The sequence below is a fragment of the Triticum aestivum genome, chromosome 3A (assembly GCF_018294505.1).
Source record: "Triticum aestivum cultivar Chinese Spring chromosome 3A, IWGSC CS RefSeq v2.1, whole genome shotgun sequence".
NCBI classification, from domain to species: Eukaryota; Viridiplantae; Streptophyta; class Magnoliopsida; order Poales; family Poaceae; genus Triticum; species Triticum aestivum.
The window spans coordinates 17,686,216-17,700,863 of NC_057800.1; the positions used below are offsets into that span (position 1 = coordinate 17,686,216).

The 14,648-nt window shown below is 44.4% G+C and overlaps 1 long non-coding RNA gene across 1 annotated transcript; it reads left to right on the top strand.

The window, feature by feature from the left end:
* The first annotated feature begins 5,145 nt into the window (after positions 1–5,145).
* On the top strand, positions 5,146–5,778 carry LOC123057603 (uncharacterized). The gene is made up of 3 exons (XR_006426892.1): positions 5,146–5,244; positions 5,348–5,390; positions 5,741–5,778. It is a non-coding gene; the product is annotated as an uncharacterized lncRNA (long non-coding RNA).
* Positions 5,779–14,648: the final 8,870 nt, after the last annotated feature.

Sequence of the window (14,648 nt, forward strand, 5' to 3'; positions counted from 1 at the left end):
CTGAAGTGTGCCTTGCCATGAGTCAGTCAAGGGGTACAAGAGTGATCCAAGAATGGCTCACAGGACAGCGGTCAAAGTTATCCTTAGTAACTAGTGGACTAAGGAATTTTCTCGATTATGGAGGTGGTAAAAGAGTTCGTCGTAAAGGTTACGACGATGCAAGATTGACACCTATCCGGATAGCTCTGAGTAGAGAGACCGGATACATATAATGGAGCAATAATTTAGAATAGCTCCAAGTAGAACAGTTGTTTGGAATAGCTCCAAATAGAGCGTGGTAGCTGCATCTAGGAGATGACATAGAGATTTGTAAAGCACACACGGATCTGAAAGGTTCAGACCCGTTGACTAAAACCTCTCTCACAAGAAACATGATCAAACATAAAACTCATTGAGTGTTAATCACATAGTGATGTGAACTAGACTACTGACTCTAGTAAACTCTTGGGTATTAGTCACATGGCGATGTGACCTGTGAGTGTTAATCACATGGCGATGTGAACTAGATTATTGACTCTAGTGCAAGTGGGAGACTGTTGGAAATATGCCCTAGAGGCAATAATAAAAGTATTATTATTATTATATTTCCTTGTTCATGATAATTGTCTTTTATTCATGCTATAACTGTATTATCCGGAAATCGTAATACACGTGTGAATACATAGACCACAATATGTCCCTAGTGAGCCTCTAGTTGACTAGCTCGTTGTGATCAACAGATAGTCATGGTTTCCTGGCTATGGACATTGGATGTCGTTGATAACGGGATCACATCATTACGAGAATGATGTGATGGACAAGACCCAATCCTAAGACTAGCACAAAAGATCGTGTAGTTCATTTGCTAGAGCTTTGCCAATGTCAAGTATCTCTTCCTTCGACCATGAGAGCGTGTAACTCCTGGATACCGTAGGAGTGCTTTGGGTGTATCAAACGTCACAACGTAACTGGGTGACTATAAAGGTGCACTACAGGTATCTCCGAAAGTATCTATTGTTTTATGCGGATCGAGACTGGGATTTGTCACTCCGTGTAAACGGAGAGGTATCTCTGGGCCCACTCGGTAGGACATCATCATATGCGCAATGTGACCAAGGAGTTGATCACGGGATGATGTGTTACGGAACGAGTAAAGTGACTTGCCGGTAACGAGATTGAACAAGGTATTGGATACCGACGATCGAATCTCGGGCAAGTAACATACGATAGACAAAGGGAATTGAATACGGGATTGATTAAGTCCTTGACATCGTGGTACATCCGATGAGATCATCGTGGAACATGTGGGAGCCATCATGGGTATCCAGATCCCGCTGTTGGTTATTGACCGGAGAACATCTCGGTCATGTCTACATGTCTCCCGAACCCGTAGGGTCTACACACTTAAGGTTCGATGACGCTAGGGTTATAAAGGAAGTTTGTATGTGGTTACCGAATGTTGTTCGGAGTCCCGGATGAGATCCCGGACGTCACGAGGAGTTCCGGAATGGTCCGGAGGTAAAGATTTATATATGGGAAGTCCTATTTTGGCCACCGGAAAATGTTCGGGATTTTTCGGTATTGTACCGGGAAGGTTCTAGAAGGTTCCGGAGTGAGGCCCACCTGCATGGGGGGACCCACATGGACGTGGGTAGTGGGGGCAAGGCCCCACACCCCTGGTCAAGGCGCACCAAGATCCCCCCTTAAAAGGAATAAGATCATATCCCGAAGGGATAAGATCAAGATCCCTAAAAAGGGGGGATAACAATCGGTGGGGAAGGAAATAATGAGATTTCTTTCCTCCCACCTTGGCCAACGCCCCAATGGACTTGGAGGGCAAGAAACCAGCCCCTCCACCCCTATATATAGTGGGGAGGCGCATGGGAGCTATAGACGAAGTTCTGGCACAGCCCTACCTCTCTTCCTACTCCTCCTCTCCCATGGTGCTTGGCGAAGCCCTGCTGGATTGCCACGCTCCTCCACCACCACCACGCCGTTGTGCTGTTGTTGGATGGAGTCTTCCTCAACCTCTCCCTCTCTCCTTGCTGGATCAAGGCGTGGGAGACGTCACCGGGCTGTACGTGTGTTGAACGCGGAGGTGCCGTCCGTTCGGCACTAGGATCATCAGTGATTTGAATCACGACGAGTACGACTCCATCAACCCCGTTCACTTGAACGCTTCCGCTTAGCGATCTACAAGGGTATGTAGATGCACTCTCTTTCTACTCGTTGCTGGTCTCTCCATAGATAGATCTTGGTGACACGTAGGAAAATTTTGAATTTCTGCTACGTTACCCAACACATATGTATCTTCCGTCTCGGCAAACACAAGAGCACAACCGAATACCGTGGTGCAACGATGGTTGTTCAGAACGACAAAAGGTATAAATGGCATGCCATACCTATTCATCCGGTAGGTGTTGTCGAAGACGGTCACATCACCGTAGTCAACATAGTCTCGACGTTATTGAGAATTACACCAGAATAGGTTTTTCAGCCTTCCTTCATCATCGACAGTGTGCTCAAAGAAGAAATCCGGATCCCTCTCTCTTCTGGTCATCATGATCCCAATGGCAGTGTCTGCATCACCTTGTGCAAGCAACTTCATTTTTTCTCTATAACACATGTTATAAAGCTTCTTCCTCCCAAAACCAGCCTTTGCATATGACCCGTACCTATTGACGAGAGTATCATAAATCATATGTTTCCTGATTCCAGCACCTCCCATAGTTAAGATCTCAGCTTTCTGATATTCTTTTATCTGATTATGAGACCGAAGAAAGGTGACTTCATCCGGTCTAGCTAGAACATGACTGTGATCATCACTGAAACTGCTGACATACCAAACATTACGCTCTTTATCAAGTTTCAAAGTTATATGCGCATCGCAGAAGCAACGAGTCTCCCCTCTGAGCCTGCGGGTCCTGCCTTCCATTGTACAAAGTTTTGTCTGTCGTTTCCCAGCTCTCGCACACAGATACTTTCTCAAGCGCTTAGTTCCCTCAGGACCTTTCGAATATTTCAGCGAGTCCTTTCTTACTCTGAACCCACGCTCGTAAGCATACTGGTTATAGAAAATGTAAGCCTCTCCTAGTGACCTAAACGTCTTCCTCATCACCTTCCAATGCATGTCCAATGATTATTGCTGATATTCATCAAATACCGTGTCAAAATTAAACATATCATCACCAACATGCTCATCCTTCCCGCTTGGACCATCTACATCTCCCTGAAAATTAATGCATGAAACCATGTATGTCAGTCAGTTATTATTTTAATATGTAATGTATGTAAGTTTCAAAACTTACTTTGCAGGAGCTGTCATCATGAGATGCATCAATGTGCGTTTTGTCACTTTCATCGTCCACAATATTCCTCACAAAGTCCCCGTTCTCGTCCATCTGCGCACATTTCAAAAAAATACATGTAAGCGGTCATATGGTTATTATGTCATTTCTTCTCCTATTTTTATAAAAACATACCTGTAGTGCAATTTCAGCAAATGAATCATCTATATCCATATCATCATCATCATCATTGCCATGTTGCTCCATGATGAAAAAAACATGTAATTGTGCGTGCGGTTTATCATATTTATTGTTTTTATCAACATTGATCAAACTTACATTGCCACTATAAGGTTCATCCAAACTCATGTAGTTCTCCTCAGCAGGTTCACCCATATTCAGTGACGAGGTTTCGTTGTCCTCGCCGTAATCATCGCCATCATAATCGCCCTCCTCCTCTAACTATACATGTTTAAAAAATGTAAGATCAATCGAACACCATGTAACATCATCCTAAAATAATTTGTTCATCAAGCACAATGACGTGTCAAACCAACCTCTTGCACGGCGGCGAGGATTTCAGCTGGATCCATTTTGTTCGATGACAAGCGCGCTGACGGCGTGACGTTGCTGGCCGGCCGAGGGAGGTGTCGACGGCGTGAGGACGATGGCCGTTTGTAGCAGGCGGAGTCCGCGGAGGAACGCGGCGACGAAGATCACGGGTCGGCCACCATCTGGGCGACGGGAAAGGAACGCGGCGGCGGCGGCAACGGTGCCGGGGCATGCGCGGGGGCCTATTTGGGCAGCAGCCGGGCGACGGCGACTTCGTGGAGACAGGGGCCGACATGGAGACGGCGTGGATGCGTTTAGGGTTTAGGGTTACGACGGCGGGCATCAGCGGCTCCTGTGATGTTTTTTTCAATAACTATCGACACAACGTGGAGACGTGCGGGCGTACGGCGGCGACGTACGGCGACTGGTGCGGGTACGCGGGCGGGCGTACGGGGCGCGACGTACAGCGACGGGCGGGCGTACGACGTCGGGGTGGGTATTCCTATACCTACTTTGAAATGACCATACTACCCATTATATGTTTTAGGGAGGGTGTACCGAAGCACTGCCCTTGTTTTCTAGCTTGGATGAATCGAGAAATAAGAGATTGAGTCACTCCCGGACGCTCTCAGAGCTCAGCGATCGTGGACCGTCGGATGTGTTTGGTTGATCCGTTTCCGACCCTTGGATCTCTCTCCTGGACGATCTGGACTGCCGGATGGAGCCTGTGACACTATTGCAATGAACAGTTTAGCTCACCACCGGAAATATCTTGTGCCACCGCCGTTATTCTCGTGCCCCGCCGAGGGTATTTTTGTAATTTCGCTACGAGGTATATAAACCCAACGCCCATCCATTTCTCCCCAATCAGCATCTCCTCTTCCTGTTTAGCCGCCGCCGCCTCCCCTTCCACCATGGCCGCCGCCCCTCCCCTTCCACCGTGGTCGCCGCCCCCTATCGCCTGACGGCGAGCCCGCCCTCCCATCCCCATTTCCTCTGGTCGCCCTCACGCACTACGTCGCCTCCTGGTCGCCCTCTCTCTCTGTATTCCCCCTTGCCGCCACCACCACGGCCAACTCCGGCGAGGTTCGTCGCCATACAGCACATCCACAAGCTCATCTCGTGATGTTGTTCCTTCTCCACCGCGTTGACCCGACGCGCCTCCCCTCTACGTGCGGCCCCGGCTAACCCTAGCGCCACAGTCGCCGGTCCACGGCGTCACCATCAACGCCGACGCTGCGCCTGCACCTCCGATTGGTCCTCTCCGACCCCGTCCGAACTTTCACGCACTGCATCGCCTCCTGGTCGCTGTCCAGGCGTCGCCATCGACTGGAGGAACGCGGGACCGTCGTCCTCGCGTTCGTGCACCTCCAGGAAGAAGACTGCTCGAGGTGAGACGCCTCGGATCCGTCGTGCGAAGGTGGAGGTGAGTGCCCTCTCCACTTCCACCATCCCCCCCCCCCTCTCTCTGTTTTGATCCCTTTTTTTTCTGCAGCTTGACATATATGTCAGTGTATGTGTGTGTGCAGCAGCTCCAGAGGGACGAACGTCAAGGTAGCCACTGCTCCGTAGGTATGAATCGGTTCCCTAGCCTTTTATAAGCCTACTTTTCATCGAGCAAGGTTGGCTGCTAAGTTTATGTTATTCGATGCCTCTGGTTCTTCCATGTATGGAAGAGATACTATTTAGTTGTCTGCATTTATCTTATTCGGTTCAGTTTGGTGTGCTTATCAATGGGTTGATTCAAGATAATTTGTGATTCTGCTATCTAATTGATTGGTATATATATATGTGTGTTTTTTTAATATGAATCACTTTATACACAAGATCTGAGTTAAAAAATATTGCATGACACCACATACATTTGATTTTTTTATCATGGCCTGGGTTTGGTGTGACTGATTCCATTAACCGTGTTGCAGCTGGTCTGGGATATGAGTACGACCCTTGATTCGTGCCGCCTGTTTTCTCTGCCGAAGTCGTGGTTGCATGGACGTGGCAATGGTCGAAGGGTCGTCACCAGGGTGGCACCGGCGCCTCCCTTCCCTCTCCCCTGGAGCTGGAAGGTACCGTCTTGGGCTTCCCAGATCTGTTGGATCAAAAATTGTGGGTGATGGAATCCAAATTTGTTGGATCAGAAATTGCGGTTGATGGAATTAAAACTTGGATGTGATCAAATTAGGTATTGCTTGAGCTGAAAGTTGAATGTTTGTCGACTTGATTTGTAGTGGATCGGGTGGTATAGTTTACATATTTGAAAATGTTGTAGAATTTTCAGAGAGGACCATGGCATACTGATTACTAAAAGGAATTTGTGAGTTCCTGCAAGATGCATCTCCAACATTTCTTGTGCAGGTCAGTTCCTACTCATATTTCCCCCTTGCATAGCGACTTTAGGAACATTAATATCATCATTGGCCTATGAATTTATCACATAATTCCCTGCTTTGCAGTTTTGGTGTACATCCTTTTTAAATATATATTTTGAAACCTCAAAACAGTAGTTTAAATTCTTTAATGTGCGTGTTGCTGCCTTGGTGATGGTAATTAGTAATGGATAGTTGTCATTCTAAAGTTCCTTGGTTCAGATATGTGTGGTTTGGCAATGATTTTGCTTGTTTTCTTCCTGTTCAAAATATGCCATTTGGCAGCGACTAGGTTCAAAGATACTGACCTGTCCTATGTTGTGTTTGTCGTTTTAACTGTAGGAACCTGCTATTGAGTTGTTTTACTGGCTTAATTTGGTCTCTCTGCAACATCCAGCAGCTCTGTATCTGAAGATTGTCACCATTTCTATATACTACATACTTGTCGCTATGTAATAAAACCATACATCTAGCCGCTGCCCACAGGATATTCCCAGTCACCAATCTTGGTTATGCTCGAATTATGCACCAGATATTCCCAGTCACCAATCTTGGTTATGTGAGCACTCCTTGACCTATTATTTAAATGAAATCATCCTGAAATTCCTGTTCTCATTAAGCCATCATACCAAAAGGAAAAAAAGTTTTTAATTGGCAGGGTTACGGACCTCTGAAGTAAGATCCTAGGCCGTAGTTCTGTTTTCGTGTCTCCTACGAAATTACGAAAAAAGTTGGTTATAACAGCAAAGGATCAATGCTTTGTATTTTATAGTGGTGCGACTTACAGTCAATAAATTCAAGTGCCGCATGTCGCTCATCTGCTGCTACAATTAGACTACATGTGTTTGGCTAGAGAAAAGTTCAAAAGGTGTATCGGTCTCACAAGGATATGCTGCTACAATTAGACTCTGCCAATCTATGAATATGTTGCTTCAAATATGCATTTATCTCTCTGCAGTATGCTCATTTGCTATATAGTTTTGAAGTTTACATATCATATATATTTATTACCATATCCTGCTCAAACCTTTGGGCATTCTTTGAAAGAATATATTTTTTCTATCGCAGCTTTCTCCTGAAACCGTTGTTATTGTTAGAATAAATCCGAGGCATACCGTCGATCATCCGAGGACCAAGCAATCACATGAGCACGACACCGAGATTTGTTAACGAGGTTCATCGATATGGCTACATCCCGAGGCCTGACTACAGGCGCTCCTCCCTATGACACTGTCACAATACCGCACCCGGTCGCTCTGGACACCGGCACATGCCGCCGGCTTCCCCTGCGTTCCGGTGCTATTATGTTGGCATAGGTTACATCGTGTGTCTACCCCCGCTATATAAGAGAGGCCTAGGATACAAGTGTCCTATTTGGACATGACTTCATATCCTATCTAAACATAATACAACTATAAGTCCAACTGTAACCTACCTTGTACACAATATTCGACACAACTCTAACAAACTCCACCTTGGCGAATATTCTCCACCACCTTGAATTCATCAATGTGTCAAACTTCCATGTACATTGGACTTGAGCTTATCCCATGAGTACATCGCTACTCCAAAGACTCCATGTGACTCCACCTGCAACTTGTAGTCCCTCCTTTTCCTGACCACAGTCAACACTCAAGCAAAATTAAGTTTCTCTTTACTCTAGTCTGTGCTCCCAACTTTCAGAGTGTCCGTCCAACGCCATCACACATTGATCACTGACTTGCGTGAAAGTAAACAACTCACATATTGGGTGTCACACATAAGAGTTACCTGAACTCTACATCACCGCTCCTTTTTTGACCGTCTATCTGAAACTTGAAGGAATTTCACCGTTGCTTGTAGTCATCCCGAGTCAAATTCGCAGTTGTCTCACCACATGTATGACCACCAGAGCCCTGGCCCGTCTCCATGCCCCTGTGCATACCGCACGCCTCGCCGCTATTACCGCGTCGAGCCTCCGCTGTTCCGGTCGAGTCTCAAGGGTCATGAACCCACACCACTCAACCCCACTGCAGAGTACCACCGATCATCACCGACCGATGACGAGTTTCACGCTTTCATCAGACCACTGGGCTCCAGTCCGAACTGCATGTTACTCGCTTTTTTCCCCTTGCTGAATAGGCTTCGACTCTCTGTGCACTTACGCCGCAGCCCCTCAATCAGCACCGAGTGAAGTCTTCCAAACTCCAGCTCCACCTTCAACATGACTTCATGGTAGATGATCAATCCACCCCCGCGCCTCGTCGACTTCAAGCTCCCATGTGCACCGTCTTGAATCAACCCCGCGCCATAGTCTTGTCGAAGCCACACAAGTCCTCAGACCCGCGCCACGTGTTTCCACGCCCCAGAAGTCGGTCACCATCAGCATCACGCTCCTATGTCGCTGTCGCCAATCTCACCACCGTCTTCTGTACCAACCGACTCACCTCGATCCGTCAGACTATCTAGTCCAACCAAGCCGAACTTCTCTGACTGCATGACACGCTCGGGGCTCCCAAATCGTCCACCACAAATTTTCATCCATCACATGATAATTCCATCTTAGCTGAATTGACTTCCTGCAACTCCTTCAAGCATCTCTGTTGTGCCAACTGAACTTTTCACGATGCAATAATACATGAAGCAAACCCGTTGTCACCTCCCAGTACTAATAGCAATTTAACCAAACAATTTTAGCCTTCACGTGGTGTAGCTCCAAGGCTCAATCTCCAATGCTGGTTGTTGCTTTGTCAATGTCCCTGCTAGCTTCAATGGATATGTATCCATGGATGTTTATCCACCGATTGGGTCTGCCATGTGTCATTTTTTTCGTCAAACAAATCTCAGGTAGCCTTCTCTATAGCACAACTCGAGCGCTGATCTGTTGCATCGCAACAGCACGTCCGCCCGCAGCTCACGGACCCAACTGGGCCACACCCAAGACCTGGACCGCGATGGCCACGCGCCTGGAATTCGTGGCCTTCGCTCCGGCCTGTCGGCCGCGCCAGCGCGCATCCACGCGATGACAGTTCGCATGCCCACGCCCACGCGCCCGTAATACGTCGCCGCCGCTCGTCCAGTCTGGATCGTTCCGCCGAGTCACCGCAAAACTGCTGCCCAATCTGCCACTCTATCCGATTACTACTCGAAGAACATAACACCACCAATCTTGCCTGGATCGTAACTCGCCGGTGGATTCGTCCAGTATTACGACCGCTTCTCGCAGATATGTCGATGCTTCTTCTTCCTCTAGATCGACACAACATCGGCCTCCGAACAACCTAGCTCTAATACCACTTGTTAGAATAAATTCGAGGCATACCATCGATAATCTGAGGACCAAGCAATCACATGAGCACGACACCGAGATTTGTTAACGAGATTCACCGATATGGCTACATCCCGGGGCCTGACTACGAGCGCTCCTCCCCATGACACCGTCACAATACCGCACCCGGTCGCCCTGGACACCGGCACATGCCGCTGGCTTCCCCTGCGTTCCGGTGCTATTATGTTGGCATAGGTTACATCGTGTGTCTACCCCCGCTATATAAGAGAGGCCTAGGATACAAGTGTCCAATTGGACATGACTCCATATCCTATCTAAACACAATACAACTATAAGTCCAACTGTAACCTACCTTGTACACAATATTCGATACAACTCTAACAGTTATGAACCAATTAACTCTTTGAGAATTAAAGGTATGCCAATATACTCGACTACTATTCTCGTGTTGCTTTGCTATCTACTATTTTCATACCTGATTTGGCTTGCTTGTGGTGCCTTCTATTGTATAGATGCGTTGTTATGAACCATTGTTTGGACTACACCCCTAATATAAAATATCAAGTATTTGTAATGCTATCTTGTTATGCAAAATTTACTTAGACTTTTGATGACTTGGTGCATTTAGTTTACGTCGCCACACAGATTTGGTAGTAGCCATCAACCATCATGTCTTCTGGCCTGCAGCTTGCCAACCTCGCCTGTTCGAACTTCGAACCCAAGACGCCACTGCTTCTTCTAGGTCCCGCGGCTTGATCCCGCCAAGGTAACCATCTGTCCTCTCCCATATTGGACAAAGTTTGTAGGTTAAGTAATGGGATTTTATTCTTGGTGTTGTTGAGGAAGTCTTTGGCGTCTTGGCATGTAGTTTTAGTGACATGTGGTTATAATTAGTCAGTCGAGTAACCCACATAGGCTGTTAATCTGAAGTCAAATTACACATTACTTTTCAATTTTTTCTTCTAGGGATTATTGAGTACCCTATACTTATCTCTGCATCTATTCTCGGTGTCATTTTCTGAATTTGGTAAGGTGTATCTTTTTTGGCAAATAGAGTAGGCTGGAGGAGGAAGCAGAGAGGGAGATGGGAGAGGGAGAGGAGATCTCGGCCTGCACACTGCACCTCGCGTCTCCCACAAGCTACAACAACGGGAGAACCGTATACACAGCATCCTTCTCAAAGCCTGCAGCTACTGCCTCCCCAAGCAATGCCAACCTGCAGCAACAAGGTGAGCTACGCTCTCTTTATGTAATACATATTTCATTCTATTATGTCCCTCTCTTTAATCTTCCGATAGTGAATAGGTTGGATTATAATAGAAATAGCTGATTTGATTATCCCTTGAAAGAAATATCTCGTATGCAGTCCTAAGGTGAAGTAAACAATGGGTTTTTGGGACAAAGCAAAGAGCATCATAAATGAAAAATAAATAAAATTGTGTCTAAACAATCACACTATTTCTATTACCATCTAACCGGTGCTCTTTTCATTATCTGATGAATGAGATAGAATAGTTGTAGCTGCTTAATTCATTTGTGATCAATCATGGTTTGTCATTTTTCGTTGCAGGCACCTATTTCATATAATTATAGTTGCAACTAATAAGGTCGTCAATTTTACTGAGGTCCATAAGATAATAATATCTCCATTAAGATGTGCAATGAAACATCGAAGGTATGCCCGTATGTTTCATCCAGATTCTTTTTAAATGCCTCCTATTTGAGTGCATGCTTTAGGGAGAAGCCTATTTTTTTAATTTAAACTATGGAATGTGGTCACCTAAATGAGAATATTCTAATTGGTCACATCATTTTTTGTTTTCAATATTATAATGTATTCTAATTGTGAGATATGATCCACTGTCATATTATGCAAGTTATTTCTAACGCATTCTGATCATATTTTTATAATAGCTGCTCCTATATTTTTGTCAGTGCTTGTTGTACTTTTTTTAAATGTTTCTTGGTAGGATCAGTTGTAAATAGTGGATGAATGCATACCTTTTCGACCTTAAGCATTTGGTTATGGTGATGTGGTGTTTTCTCTTTACAGATGATCCTTCTTCTTTCTTTTTTTATTAAATAGACAAGTTGGATCCAGTGTGTATCCATATGCCCATGTGTGCTTTGGGTGAATATGAAATGAAATCTGGGAAAGTGGGCCTCTATTTGACATTGTAGCATGTGTCGAAATATAACCAACTTTGCAGTGTGTCGAAACATAACCAACTTCTTTCACATGATTCTTTGCTAGCAATTAAAATATCCTGAGCAATCTGGAAAAGAAATAGCTTAAATCGATGCATGTGTAATTAACTCCATATATTATTTGGAGGAAGCGTTCAATACATGCATGTTTTCTCAAATTAGGTTGCCCATGTTGTGTATATAAATGTGATGCTTCCTTCCATGACTAAATAGGCTGATGAGACCTTGTGGTTCCTTTTCCTTTTAAATTTCGGAGGCTTACATCCTTGTGATTCCTCATGAATCGGAAGGAGGAGCGCGGGCCGTAGAGACGGAAGAGGAGGTTGAGACAGCCATGGCGCCTGCTGCAATGACCACGGCCACTACATGAAAAGAAAGGTACTAACTAAACTACATCATATTCCTAGAATGTAGTAGCAGGTGAATTTCCTGCTTAGCACCCTGGAGTCATGGACAGATTCCAGGACTCCAGGCAATAATTTCAGTCCAAATTGCATTGCTTTTGGCATAACCAATTCCACTGCATTTTATTATTGCTTGGACCAACTGCTATGTACTGAACCTATTTATATCTATCTCATCCTTCTGATGTACTCCCTCGGTCCGAAAATTCTTGTCTTAGATTTGTCTAGATACGGATGTATCTAATACTAAAACGTGACTTGATACATCCGTATTTAGACAAATCTAAGACAAAAATTTTGGGACGGGGGGAGTAGCTTGCTATATTAGATTGGTCATTTACATACATATATAATCTACCTTGATATAGACCTATGACATTGTTAGGGTAAAATGGTCATTGCATTTAGATCCTTACAAAATTGAATGTTGTATGTCTGTCTCGGGTTTTTTATATCCATGGTGCTTTTCATTGGGATGCTGGTGTTTTAAAGGCATTAGGTTCCTGGTATTTTAAGCGAGAAAAATTGATCACATATGTCAGCTATTCATATTCATCTGAACTGATTAATTTATTTTGACTGTTGTTTCTTTCTACAGACAACAAAATCTATTAGGCCTACTCATGCTGGATTGGGCTCAGCCCGATTACAAAACAATAGCAAATGAGAGGAATACAAGAAGTCAAGAAGACCCTTCTCTCCATGTCTTAAGTTCCACACTACCTCGCCTGGATCCGGAACTGCGGCTACAGTGACCTCGACATAGTCTAGGTACAAACCCTACCCCTCTTGATGGATCTCGGTTGATGAATCTTGGTCGACTCTTGCCCCTCATGCCTCTCCCTGTTTCTCCTGCTTGCTCCTGCTCTTTTCCCTGCTTTCTTTTACCCAATGTTCATAAAATAGGAAAGAACCATGGAAAAGAACCCAATGACGCCCGCAGATGCGGTCACCGTCTATTCTGATATGTTTCTTATGCCTATATCCTCACTCTCCCACTCTTCATTTATCTGTCTGTCTATTTTTCACTTCCTTTTCCTTCCTAAATTTCTATTTGATATACCATGGACAGTTGACTCTGAGATGTGCAAGTAGTAGATGGGAACCAGTCCAAATACAATTTACTATATGTTGTTGAGCTTAATTTGGAAGAGAATCTGTTTGCCAATATTAATTTCTTGCTAATTGATACACATATGAGTACAGAGGATGTACCAGTCGTACGAGTAAATGAAGATACGGTGAAAATGTATAGGTTTGGTTCTACTCTACCCTCCACTATAAGTAACCAATGTGGTTGCTGATGTTTATACCATGATAAATCTCACTAGATACATACTAACAACAATCCTCTTGGTTTAAACTTGAAATTTACTAGGGATCCTTTTGGTTCTACTGTAGTTGTAATTGACATGCTGATTGGTTGGTTATTCAGGTAGACACCCAGTGGTTAAGACTGTGTAGTGAGCCATGCCTCTGTGAGAGGACCAAGAAAAGAAAGGCATGTTGTACCTACCCTACATTGACAGTCATTATTAGCCCATTGTGGTACTTTCTGATAAAGAATATATTTCATGACTGAGACATGAGATTTGGAGTCTCGGTTCTGATATGTACGAACCTCCTTTTATTTTGTCATGTTGCTGATAATTCTGATATGGGACTATTTGTTCTGTTTATGTATTAGAAATAATGAAATGGCCTATATGTTAAGTTATCCTATTTTAATTATATTATGTTGTTGATGATGTATGGTTTTGGAATTTGAAGGTTAACATTCAGGCTGTTGGTATCTTGAATCTTTTTTGCTTTCTCTGAACTTGATGCAAACAGTTTGTCCTATCTGGCAGTAACTTTGGCTTTTTGAAACAAATTTTGTCATGTGCTTTGCAAATTAATTATCCTATTGACTTAGTATACTCAGTATACCATGTTTTTGATATATGTCTACTGTTTGTAATCGCCACTAAACTCATTAGTCTTGAAAGAGTGCCATAATTTCCTTTGAATGTACAAGATTTATACATACTGGGTCATGGCACTTGGACGGGCAATGTGTGCCAAGGCGCGCTTCGGTCTAGGGCCACAATAACAACAATTGGTCAAGCTTTGTCAAGGCGGCAGGGATCAGGGAGTATCAGATATGTTCCTTTGCCTTCGAAATTTCAAGTGCATTGTCTATAGAGAAATCATTATATGCCATATATCTCACAGATTGTTTGCATCAGGTTGCCTATGAAGCTCATTGACAAGGCAGTTGAATGAAGCCACTTATTTGCATCGGTTATCTATGACTCTGTAGTTCGTTCTGTTTATCATGCTCATACTCTATCCACTGCCTCTCTCGCATTCACGCTTTTAGTATCAGACTTAATGTCAAGTGTCTTTTGTGTTCTCGTGAATGCACTAAACTTGATGCTGCCTTACGATAATGTCATGGTGATGTTGAACTCCATATTGTTGAACTCCATATTGTCTTGCTTCTACCATGTTAAAATTTCTTCTTTCTTTTGTTTTTTATCTTGTTTGAACATGTACTATAAACTTGGATTACTACTGACTTAACATTAACTGCTTGACCAAA